Raw genomic sequence first — 13,020 nt, 5'->3', positions numbered from 1 at the left:
CTTGTCTCTTAAAATAGCTATGTGCTTACTTTTACAAACACTGTGTCAAAACCAAAGGCAATTAAAAATCAAAAGAGAATGAAGATCAGTGAGAATTGGGGGTGGAAGCAGGAATTGACTGCAAATGGGTAGGAGGGAACTTTTAGGGGTGATGGGAGTGTTTTTAAACTGGATTGATGTGACAGTTGCACAACAGTATGAAATTGAGTAAAAATCATCTAACTGTATATACAATGGGTGAATTATATAGTATGTCAATTAAATCTTAGTAACTGTTTTTACACTGGGGAACAAAGGGAATGTAGGAAGATAGCTTAGGACAAGCACCTATGGAAAAGGTATACCAATTCAAAGCAGAATTAGAAGCTATTACTTTGTACATACATTCATATACTGGTACTATTATTCATGGGCATTAGTTTGGTTTTAGAATTAGTCCTTAGAGTTACCATGGGTGCTTAGAAAACAGGTGGTTACATATCTAGGCCATTAAACCAGAGAATCAATTTGCACCATGAAAACTGATTTAGATTTGGAGTCTTGCTCAATACCCTCTTTCTCTGGATTGATCTATTTTTATATTGTTTGCACTAGCACACGTTCACTTTTGCTGCAAAGGTCATCTGTTGTTCTGTGTTTCTGCATTTTTGCAATAGCCTAGATACTGGTCAGCTCTGGTTCAGCAAATGAAGTATTGTCAAACAGGACATGGTTTTTGGCCAACCTCAGCACTTCCATCATTCCAAGAATCTGCAGTCATACACGCTTATCGACTCCCTAAGTCTCTTGTAACTAAAGCCCTTTCTCATTGGATGCATTCTCTCCTGTCAACAGCATTCATTACCTAAGACAACGATACACACATATTCCAAAGTGTATTTGTTTACTATAACAACCACAGTTGTGTGGGTTTTTTTTGGCAATTAATTCTAAGTCATAGTGTGTCTAACCCATGGCAACTCATAACAAGATCACACATGCACACATACACTGCAAGGATAGGAAAGCTTCAATAATCTATATTCATTACTGGAAGGGAAATCAAAGGAAAACAAAATACTGAATTGGAGGATTTTTTAAAAAGAAGTGATTTAATTACAGTTCCTACACATACAAATAATAACTAAATTTGACGAACAACGTGTTCCCTAATAGAAACTCTCAGGGGACTGTCCTTATTGAACAGGTAAAAATAATATGTAATATAAAAAGGGTAATGAGGTATAGGTCGGAGAGTTATGCACATAATTTAAATGTCCTTCTAAAATACTTTAAAAGATTCTTCTCTTAAATAGACTAAATATCCCCCCATTAAGGCTCATTAACTCGAACTATTAATTCAAATTATCTTTGATTCTCAAAGTTAAACCTCTATTTAGTGCCTGTCACAATTGTCAATAATTCCAAATTGGTGAGATCTGAATAGATGAAGTTTTAATATACCATCATTAACAGTCAAGGTCAAAGAAAACTCATGGTAGAAGCCCTGAGATTCCAGGAGTCTCACACAACTTTTTACTTCCAGTGTCACTTGGATGCTGATTTTCTTTATTCTCTTCTCTGACTGAGTAGGAAAAGGAAGCACATAACCTCTAGGGAAGAGTGAGATAGATTTTCCTTCAAGGTTCTAAGAAGAAGGCAGAGGGTACCATCCGTTTGGCTGAATATATGCTGGGAGTGGGAAAAACAGAAAGAGTTGGGCATATAGGTTAGGAGATGAGTGCCTTGAATGTCCCAGAAGAAGAAATCAGTAAACTTTAAGTCATGGATATCTTGGCCAATGGCATCTTGGCCTTTGGTTTACTCCATAAAAGTCAGGGTATTAGACAGACTCTAAGATCCTTCCTATATTTAATCACTTAATTTTTGGCAAAACAAGACAATGATATATGAGTTTCTAAGTAGCTGAAGGAGTTTTTGTGTCTACCTGAGACCTGTCCATTTCAGCTTCCCCATCCCATGAGGCTAGGATGCAGTTAAAGAGCATTGGACTGGGAGATCTAGTTCATTGTTCTGGCTCTGTCAGCACTTTGCTGTAAGGTCTGGGAAAAGTTATTTCTCCTCCTCAGATCTCCATTTTCTCATTAAAAAAAAAAAAAAAAAGAATGGGTTAGACTGGACCATCTCTAAAATCTTTCTCAGCTTCTTTAGTTTCCACTTCTGTGACTTAGTCAAGTATTTTCAGGAAGTCGGTGAACTCAGATGGTACTGGCTATGGCAGAAGAATAGAGTAGGAGTGGAGAATGAGAGGGATGAAGGAGAAAACCCATGGCAGGGGCCACTACTTATGAAATAGCATATTCCCAGTTGCCACCATATTTACATATCTATCCTTGTGTCACCAAGATGGGACACAGAGGAAGCAAAGGTATTGAAGAGTAGAAAGAACAAGGTTCTCAGAAAACTGCCTCTTTTGTATGACTTAATTTTTTTGATTCCCCAAATCGAATCATCAAATCCCAAAGAATGCATTTGCACAGAAAGTTCTCAAGAGTTCATAATTTTACTGAGTTTGCTCTCAGAAGCAGAGCTCAAATGGGTATTACAGGACCAGAGGAAGATGAGATGTTTTACCTCCAGCCTCAATCTCAACCCCAAGGCCAAGTTCTGGAGATGTGTTGAAAAGTAGACTGCTAAGACTAGTGATCTCTGTCCCAACTGTATGTACCTTAATGATTCTTTCTTAGACCATTTTAAGAGCTACTCCTGCTGCTTCATCCCAGCACTCATGGGGAAGAACTTCTCTGCTACATAAGGAGTTTTGTTCCTATATAGGTCCTCATTTTAGACTTGGAGAAAACTAAAAACTGTCATCTAATCCAGTGCTGGTCCAGAAAGTAGCAACATCAATAGCACCTGGGAGCTTATTCCAAAGCAAATTCTCAATCTCCATCCCACTGAATCAGAATTTCTGGAGGTTGGGCCCTGGAATTTGCATTTCAACAAGTTCCCTAGATGATTCTATGCACATTAAAGTTTGAGAAGCACATCATTCTGCCTTATTCTTTTCCCCTAGTTATGAAATTCTATAACCTTTAACAATTTATAAATTGAATATACAAGTAACACCCCTCTCATAGGGCTGTTGAAGACGAACTTGTTTTATATAATGCTGAGAACTGTGTCCAGCACATAGTAAGCACTCAGTAAATTCTATCTGTAGAGAAACTCTATAGAAGCATGTCTTTACATTTTCCAAAATACAGGCAATAAGATATTCTTCTGTTGTTGTTGTTTTTTTCCTGTTTATTTTACTGGAAAAAGTCGCCCCAATGTTGTTTTAAGTGTTGCTGACTAAGGCCTGATGGTTCAGATGAAACCCACTGACTTCACCAACTTCTCTGAGTAGGTAAACTTCACCCTGTGGAATTTCAAGCTCTGCCTGTCCCTCCACCCACACACAACACTGCCTTTGGTATGTCTCATTTGCCAACAACTTTTCCTTCAAGTGATGACCCCACCCACCTCCTGGGCATGCTCTGTCATTGCGTAGGCCCTTCAATCTTCCTTCTCATAACTCTGTGAATCCTGCAAATCAGTTAAGTATTGCCTGTAGTTCCCTCTACTGATATGCCTAATCTCCCTTCTTTAAGTACTACAGATGTTTGCCACTGCTTTGCCATGTCATCACAGGTGGTAAAGGGGAATAGAAGAGGAAGAATTCTCCAAATTATCTTCCTATCTGTAGCTTTCAGAGGGAAACTTTCATTGATTTCCTGGATCCTGGCTTTCTCTGTGGGAAAAGGGTAGATTTTTATAGATTACTCTCTAAGTAACCCATGAGTTTGGTCCTCCTGGCCCACCATCCTCTCTGTCAGAGTAACAATTAAGATATCCCTTTCTTCCTAGTTCAGCAATTCTAGTTGCAGGCCTTATTTAGTGAGATTTTCTTGGACCTGTGATTTTGTGGTATTTTCATTTGGTTTCTCTACATCTCAGGTCAAGAAGCTAATTCTCCATCTAGTCAGTGACCCTGCTTTTTTTTTTAGGATATACTCCACCGCTCTTCAAATGAACCTGGAAACCACAGCTATGATTAGGAGTTACCTACCCTCCATCTATAATACCTGATCAGGGAAAAAAGTCTTGGGGGACCCCACTAGTATCTTTCAGCCAAACCACATTGATTATATGGGGTTAGTATTTTTGCTTATCTGCCCATTTCCCCCCAAATCCCTATATATGCAATATTCCAGATCGTGGCTTATCAAATACACAATGGAGTCAGCATGAGAATGTATGGTAAAGAACACATGAACAACTGCATTCATGGTCTTCTAACCATGCTTCCACTAAAATAAGGCAGGCAAAACAAAGTAAAGGTGAATAGAAGCTGGGGTGGCTAAGCAAAGACAGCCTACCATGTGTGGGACAAATGACCTAGAACTCCCAAATCTCACACATTGGAGTCATATAAGCAAACACTTAAGCATAACACCCATTCCCCATTGCAGGACATACCTCCTGGCTCGCTATGCTGATATAGGACATGTCAACACAAAGGTACTCATGGGTAAGTATAGATTGACAGTGATGCATGGAAAAGGCACCAGATCCCTCATATATACCAATCCTGTCAAAAAGCCATGCCTTATCATGGGCTTCCCAACAAGACATGTGCACAGAGAACTAGTTAAGCAAAGGAACATTCTGTTACTGTCTGGCAGAGACTGGCTAGAGGCTCTCCAGTCCTGTTTTCTCTTCCTGGGCACATAGGTGGTCTACATTTCCCAGCCTTCCTTGCAGATGGATTAGGGCCATGTGGAATGTGGCCAATGGGATGTGGTTGGTAGAGCTGTACCCCACTTCCAAGCCTCACCCCTGAAATTTTCCCTGCAATCTCCCATGGTCTCCCTCTTCTCCATAAGAGCAGCTAAAAGCTAAGGACTCCCAGAGAGTAAAGGCACACATTGGAAGAAGGCTGGATCCTTCAGTCATCATTTGGAGAACAACCATACAGGAAAGCTGTTGGACCTACACTGGAGCAAGAATAAACTCTTTATTATTTTGAATCACTGAGATTTGGGGTTGTATCTTTCAGCACACAGTGTATTCACATGGATAAACATAGGTTCCAAACTCACTGTGAGCGCATATGTTTAAAGGACTTCCTTTATCCAAGTCGAGGCCTGTGAAGAGTAAACCAGGGCATTTCTACATGGAGTCTAAAACAGTGGTGCTCAAACATTACCAAGCATCAGAATTACCTGGAAGTCTTGAGGAAAACACATTTGTTGAAACCCAGTCCCAGAATTCCTGTTTTAGTAGATCTGGGTTAGGGGCTGAGAACTTGCATTTGTAACAAGTTCCCAGGTTTAGCTGATGCTGCCTGTCCAGGATCAATTTTAAAACCACTGGCCTAACCCTAGAGCATTACAGCTTCATCATTCTACTTCAGGGCTATTTAGGGCTGGGATCAGTGTCCACTCCAGAGCTGACTCCAGCTATTTTACTATAATCACTGCTCAGTATCCCAAGGGAGCCTATAGGGGCAAGAGACAGTGGTGGTTTGGTCTTGTCTTAGACTCAGTCATCTCTTACGCTGAGTCTTACCTCTCCAGACTCGTCTTACCCTCCAGACTTGAATAAACAAGAATGCCTGAAGGATGAAGAAAGAAGATAACAGAGAGAGAAGAGGCAAAGACACAGATAAAGATAGATCAAGTCAGAGAGATAAAGAATGAGAGACAGAGATGTAGATGGGAGAATTAAAAAGAAAATGTTAGCTCTCTGGAGATTAGAATATGCAATCCCATGACGTTGTTCTGGTAGAAGGTAAGGTTTCCCAATAGACTAGTTCTCTACCCTGGAAACACAATGGAATAACCTGAAGATCTTATAACACATGCCAAGGCTTGGGTCCCATTCCCAGGCACTGCTTCAGTTGCTCTGGACTGGGGCCTGGCCTACTGCTGCTCTTTAAATATCTCCAAATGATTTTACTGTACAATCATGATTGAGAACCACTGGAATACAGAGCCCACATTCCGCTCTAGTTCCTTGTAAAGCACTCTCTGTATGGTCTACTAGGTCCTGGAAGTAACTTTATCCCTATGGCTCTGACTTTCCTTATAGGAAGGGGGTAATTGCTGAAAGAGTAGAAAGGTACCAGATCTTCCTCTTTCCCACAGGCTAACAAGAAAAATCAGGAAAGTTATCTTTGAATATAAAAGAAAATGACAATTAGGTATTAGAGAATCAATACTCTCTTTTTTTTCCCATTTCCAGGTAACTAGAAGAATAGAGTTAATTTTTCATACAATTCTTTCTCTCCCTACCTTCATCCTACTCCCACCCATATGACCAGCTCAGGGGTAAGCATAACTGTCCAGATTCTTGTTAATGTACATATTAATTCATTCACTCATGCATTCATGACCAAATATATATTTCATAAATGTATAATCCCACTAGCACCAGAAGAGTCAGCTCCCTAGATGCCTAAGAGGTGTGGCTTTCTTCAAAATCAGGAGGACCACATCTAAGAACTAAAGTTAACCCCAAGCGCCAAGAATTCCCGCAATTGTGAAAAGAAAGAGGCTAAAAGGTATGCTTTTTGCAGTGTTCCTTGTTCTGCTCACCTGTATCCTGGGGTGGAAAATTCACAATTATAACTCTATAGATTATTATAATTAAGTAGTGCGTGAAATTCATTTTTTTAAAAATAGGTTCATCGAATCTTCGTTGCATATTTCTGCAGCACAAGTATATGTGAAAAACAAGTGAGGATAGTCATAGTATAGCACATTTCATTAAGTATTTCTTTCACCCTCTAGGAATTAAACATTCAATGGTGAACAAATATAAGAAAATGTGCCCATATTAAGTTCTGGATTATTGTCTTAATTCCAAAGCAGGGTGAAAATCAACAACTAAGTCTGTGATCTGGAGTTGTTACCTGTTAAACAAAGTGATTGATGGTTAACACTTCACATCTACAAAAATTGTCCCAGGAAGTTTTCCTTTTAAGTGTTCTTTCTCAACATTCTCCTTTATGGATTCTTTCCCCCTCACCAATATCTCTCCCTCTTTCTTTTATTTTTTTTAAAGATTTATTTATTTATTTTTCTCCCCTCCCCCCCCCCCCCCACCTGTTCTCTGCATCTATTTGCTGCATGTTCTTCTTTGTCTGCTTCTGTTGTCAGCGGCACGGGAATCTGTGTTTCTTTTTGTTGCGTCATCTTGTTGTGTCAGCTCTCCGTGTGTGTGGCACCACTCCTGGGCAGGCTGCACTTTCTGGGCAGGCTGCACTTTCTTTCGCACTGGGCAGCTCTCCTTATGGTACACACTCTGTCCACATGGGGTTCCCCTACGCGGGGGACACCCCTGCGTGGCACAGCACTCCTTGTGCGCATCAGCACTGCACGTGGGTCAGCTCCACACGGGTCAAGGAGGCCCAGGGTTTGAACTGCAGGCCTCCCATGTGGTAGACGGATGCCCTAACCACTGGGCCAAGTCCACTTCCCCTCTCGTTCGTTCTTGAAGAAACTTTTCTTTATCTGCCACATGCATCAGCTGTGACTTCTTTTTTTTTTTAATTTAATGTTTCTATTATTTTTTATTAAGAGACTTATTTAAAAACTATTTTTTTAAAATGCTTTAATATTTAAGAGACTAACTAAGCACTTTTTGGGTCATTGTGTTAAATAGCCTGAAAAGTATCCTGCAGTTGGCATTATTGAGATGAAAAACAATAAATGTCCATGTTTCATGTTTTATTTTGATCCACGCCATATTGCTGAAACTTGTAAAAAAATATAAATAGAGAAAAGAATTTCAGGATATGCAGACCTCAAAGTAATCTAACATCTTTTTATCCCCTTATTTTAGAATACTGAGGTGAGATCACACCATGCAGTGACCTTGTGCATTATACATTGAGTACTGTGGATGAGAGGAGGGATAAACGAAACAAAACAAAACAACAAAAACAAGTAACTTGTGATTCATTTGTTTGTTTTTTTAAAGATTTCTTAGATTAGTATCAATTACATAAGAAAAACATTAATGCATTATCATGGTTAAAAGAAATGAAGAAACACATGAACAGGTCATTCCCTATAATCCTACTTTTACAGTTCTAATTCCCTCCCAAGAGGGAACCTTTATTGTCAGTCTGATCTGTGTCCTTGCAATCTATTTGTATATATTACTTAAGTATGTGCATATTTAGAAATATAAAGTTGTAGGAATATACTGTACCTTTTGTGTTTAACAATTACATTTATACATATACATAGATACACAAACAAAATATGTATGATACGTCATATATAAATATATTACTCATTATATCACATATATTTATATGAATGTATATTTCATGTATATATGCATATATACTATATATTAATACATTAATGCAATATATAATATATATAATATATTCAACTCTCATTTAAGAGTGAAAGAACACAACTCAAACCAGCTTACTAAGAGGGAACGTATTGGCTCATATAAATGAAAAGATCACTATGGAGACTTGATCTAGAGCTCAAACAGTGTCAGCAGGAGCTTCTTTCTCTTCTCCACCTCTCAGCTACACTTCCATTGCCTTGGCTCCATTTTCAGGCAGCTTTTTCCCTTATGGTGCTAAGATGCCCGTATGAGCTCTGCCCTACACTCTTCGAGGTTCAAGTCCAAAAGAAAACTAAAAGTCCTCATTTGCCCAACAGCCAAACAAAAGTTTTGGGTGTCCTGAAGGGAATCATGTTCCTATTGCTACACTGATCCCTGTGGCTGGGGCATGGTTAGGCCAACTCACAGGTTTCAGCTCCAGAGTTGAGAAATACCTGGACCAGGAAAGGGGTAGAAGGTAGTTCGGGAGGAGGCGATCTTTTTCCAGTAAAACTGGTAAACTAGAAGATGGCTACATGGATGCTGTGGCAAAAAGCACAAACAAAACCAGCAACAAAAGAGAAATCCACATGACAACTTTTCTGCTGTTATCTGAATTACAGAGCAAGTGAAGTATGTAAAGTGACCAGACTCGAATAGGATGGAGTCAGTCTCAATGACTATTCTTTTCGCATTTTATTGTTATTAATGTACAACTTTGGATTTTCACTATATTGTGCCTTCACTAAGGACAAGGCTCTAATGACAATGACTATCCTATTTGTTACTGCATCCCCAAGGCCTGCAGAATTAATGACTAATGGATGCATTGCTGCTCTCAGAAGTGAGGGACCACTGCTTTGGCAGCCCACAAGATCATTTTGGGGGCATGAGGGAGAAAAGAAGGCAATTAGTCTGTAACCATTAATAAGGAATTACATTATGGATGTGTTGTTTAAAATGATATCTAGCTAGGGACACTTAATGAGGTCCCTCCCAACTTTTTATTAGAATAACTAAGAAAACCCACAAGAAGAAAAGTGTTCTCAACTTTGTCAATTATGACTGATGGGTTACCTATTTCCAGAATCTATGAATAATGACCTTTTATTCTAAAGCATATGGAAACCACAAAAATACATTCTAAGTTTTATGTCATGAAAACTGATGCTGTTTAAAAAAAAAAAAATGTAAGAAGACAGCCCATGCCTTCCTCACCTTGAATCTTCACCAACCAAAATTTGGGTATTTGCTAATCTAAACTAATCTAAACTAGGTATTGGTAAACTTTTTCTATAAAAAGCAGATAGTAAATATTTTAGGTTTTGTGAGCCATACAATTCTCTGTAGTAACTATTCAACTTTATCCTTGTAGTGAAAGAACAACCATAGCCAATACACTACCTCCACTGAATGGTCCTTTGCAAGTATTTGCCACTGAGAGGCATTCACATGAGACTCAGGAGGGAGAGGTGAAAAGAATGCCATCATTCACAAGTAGGGTTGCCAGATTTTGCAAATAACAACCCAGATAATTTGAGTTTCAAAGAAACAAATATTTTTTAGTACAAGTATGTCCCATATTATCATGCATTTTATTATATACAAGATAATATTACATGCAGTATTTGAGACATACAGTTCTCTGTTGTAACTAGAAATGCAGGGCGGCCGTCTACCACATGGGAGGTCCGCGGTTCAAACTGGGGCCTCCTTGACCCCTGTGGAGCTGGCCCATGCGCAGTGCTGATGCGCGGGAGGAGTGCGCACCTGCCACGCAGGGGTGTCCCCTCGTAGGGGAGCCCACGCGCAAAGAGTGCGCCCCGTAAGGAGAGCCGCCCAGAGCGAAAGAAAGTGCAGCCTGCCCAGGAATGGTGCCACACACGGAAAGCTGACACAACAAGATGACGCAACCAAAAGAAGCACAGATTCCTGTGCCGCTGACAACAACAGAAGCGGACAAAGAAGACGCAGCAAATAGACACAGAGAACAGACAAATGGGGTGGGAGGGGAAGGGGGGAGGAATAAATAAATAAATAAATCTTAAAAAAAAAAAAGAAATGCATACATCATTTCTCTGAAATTCAAATGTAATTGGCATCCTGTATTTTATGTGGCAAACCCATCCATGCAAGAACATAGTGGCTAGGAGTGTACCTTTGTGGACCCTGTCAAGAACATTCACTTTGTGGTGTGGTAGACACGTAGCACTGAAAACCTCTCCACAGAGAGGTTTTGACACATAGAGGCTGTAGTTTCTCACACTGTTCCAAGAACTCTACTGTTCCACAAACTACAGTGCTTCAAGCTGACACTGTTAATGACCTTGATCATGAAGATAGAATGTTCTATACCTTTTCCTCCTAGCCCCTTCTACATTCAGGTAAACTCTAATTTCTATATTAAACCCATCATTGCTGTAATATATCGAGGGGCTCGGACCAAACCCAGACCAGTTCAAGATAATTTAAGATAATTCAATCACTTCTGATGGCTCTATACTCTATTCAGGATTCTTTCCTTTTATTCTCTTCTCTGGAGGGGTATAAGTGACTGGGGAGCTTACAGATCTGGCCAGCAGGGAGGAGTATCTGGTCCACATCTGTCCTTTGTCCTTGTTTGTCCTTGCTGAGATATAAACCACCTTGTAAAGTCCTTGTAACCGTGCACTGTCATCTACCATGGCTTCTAGATGATAGCACTACCTATTCTGTGTTTCTCAGTTGTACTCCAACCTACTTAAGAGTTCTCTGGCCCTCTAAGCATTTCTATTCTCCTCCTTCTACCCATTCTACAAGGATCTTAGTTACTGCCAGCTCCGCTCCCTAAATCATGCTAGGACATGGGAGCATCTGAAAGGTTGCCTTCAGATCTATCTCCCGATTCCTGCCCTCACTTACTGCTAGTACAACACCAGCTTGGGCTTCTTTATCTTCTTGCAGTTTATCTAGTCTTCCCTGGGAGGCAAGGCTCAGGTTTCCCATGCTCTCAGACACCCAAGTTTCTCTGTAAGCTATCATTTCACCCCCTCCCCGGGCCTCCACCTGAAAAGGTCAAGAATTCTTCAGCCATATCCAAGTTGTCATCTATTCCCCTACTTTGCTTTCCCAGCCCTTCTCCATTCCCTATTCCAGAAAGAGTTCTTATCTCTTCTCTGTAAGGAAAGCTGCTCACCATATAGCCATTTATTTTTATACCTCTATGGTTTAGTTTATACAATCTAACTTCAGTCTTCTAGACTGTGCCCTCTGTATTCAAAGCCAATCTATTGAAATTAAAACAAACAAGTAATACAATATAAGCCTTTTCTCTTTCTCTCTTAAGTGCTTGGCTCTTACAATAAAAGAAAAGAAATAGCATGGCATTCAAGGCTATTGTCTCTAGCTTTGTGTTTAAAATCTATTCAGAAAGTCAATGGACTGTTTTAGGCTGTATCCACCCTCCCCTGGGGCATTAAATATCACTGACTCATTGGGTAGAGAACCACAGGGCAACATCAAAAAAACACATGGGAATGAAAAACCTCCAATACTATCTCAGAATGTATCCCCTATATGCAATTCTTAGCACATAATATCAGTTCCTGTCACCAGAGAATGAGATCGCAAAAAGCCAGTAGAAAATACACAATAATCAGAGATTCCATAGAACAATTTTTCCTACTGTGAAGAAACACCTCATTATGAGAACTGACTAGGTTTTCACAATTTCAGGAATTAAAAAAAACCAATCAATTCAATGTAGCCATTTGGCTAGATTCTAAAATATTTTTTTTGAATCACAAAAATAAAAAGGGAGGGAAAAAATCCCTTAATTAAACATTCCTATAGTTTCTGAAATGTTATCTACAAAGGAACAAAAATCAAGCTGGCTTCAGACTTCTCTTCAACACTGAATGCCAAAAGGCAATGGAACAACTTCTACCGGGATCTGAGGCGAAAACAGGTTTTACCCCAAAATACTAAATGTACTCAATTGTGGCCAGAGATAGAGATTTGGAAGCCGTTAGCATAAAAGGAGGAATTTTCACCTGGGCAAACAACTAATACAGGGAGAGATTTTAAAGTGAGAAGTCCAGGAGGTCTTAGATGCCTAAAAAACCCCAATATTGAAGGGATAAGCAAAGAGAGAGTAGCCAAAGAGAATGAGAGGGAGTGGCACCCAAGGTGGGGGGGCACTAGGTCAGGGCTTGCCAGGGAACTCAAGAAAACAGAATGCTTCCACAAAGCCTGAACAATGCCTAATGGGTTTGATGACAAAGAAGTTGCCAGTAATAGACTTAATTATAAAATTTAATTAAGATATTCAATTCACAATTTTACAAACAATGAGTCATCAGCACCTAAATGAATTATAATACATTTATTCTCAGTAACTGGAATGCATTGCCCCACCACATTCATAGTACAAGTGGCATGCTTTCTTTTCATGTTTTATTGCAAATTACATATGTATGTTTCTCTAACCAAGTTTGTTTTGTTTTAGACTTCATGTAAATAAAATAATGAATGTATTCTCCTGCAGTACTTGCCTTTTTTTCCCTCTCTATCAATGCTGATGCACACAGCTGTAGTTCATTCATTTCCACTACTATATAGTATCTTACTCTATGGATAATGCATACCATAATTCATTTTACTATTGATGCACATTTGGTTTGTTTCCTCTTATTTTGCTATTAT

Source organism: Dasypus novemcinctus, chromosome 21 (genome assembly GCF_030445035.2).
Source record: "Dasypus novemcinctus isolate mDasNov1 chromosome 21, mDasNov1.1.hap2, whole genome shotgun sequence".
Lineage (NCBI taxonomy): Eukaryota > Metazoa > Chordata > Mammalia > Cingulata > Dasypodidae > Dasypus > Dasypus novemcinctus.
The sequence above is the reverse complement of the archived record's forward strand: the minus strand, read 5'-3'. Positions refer to the sequence as shown.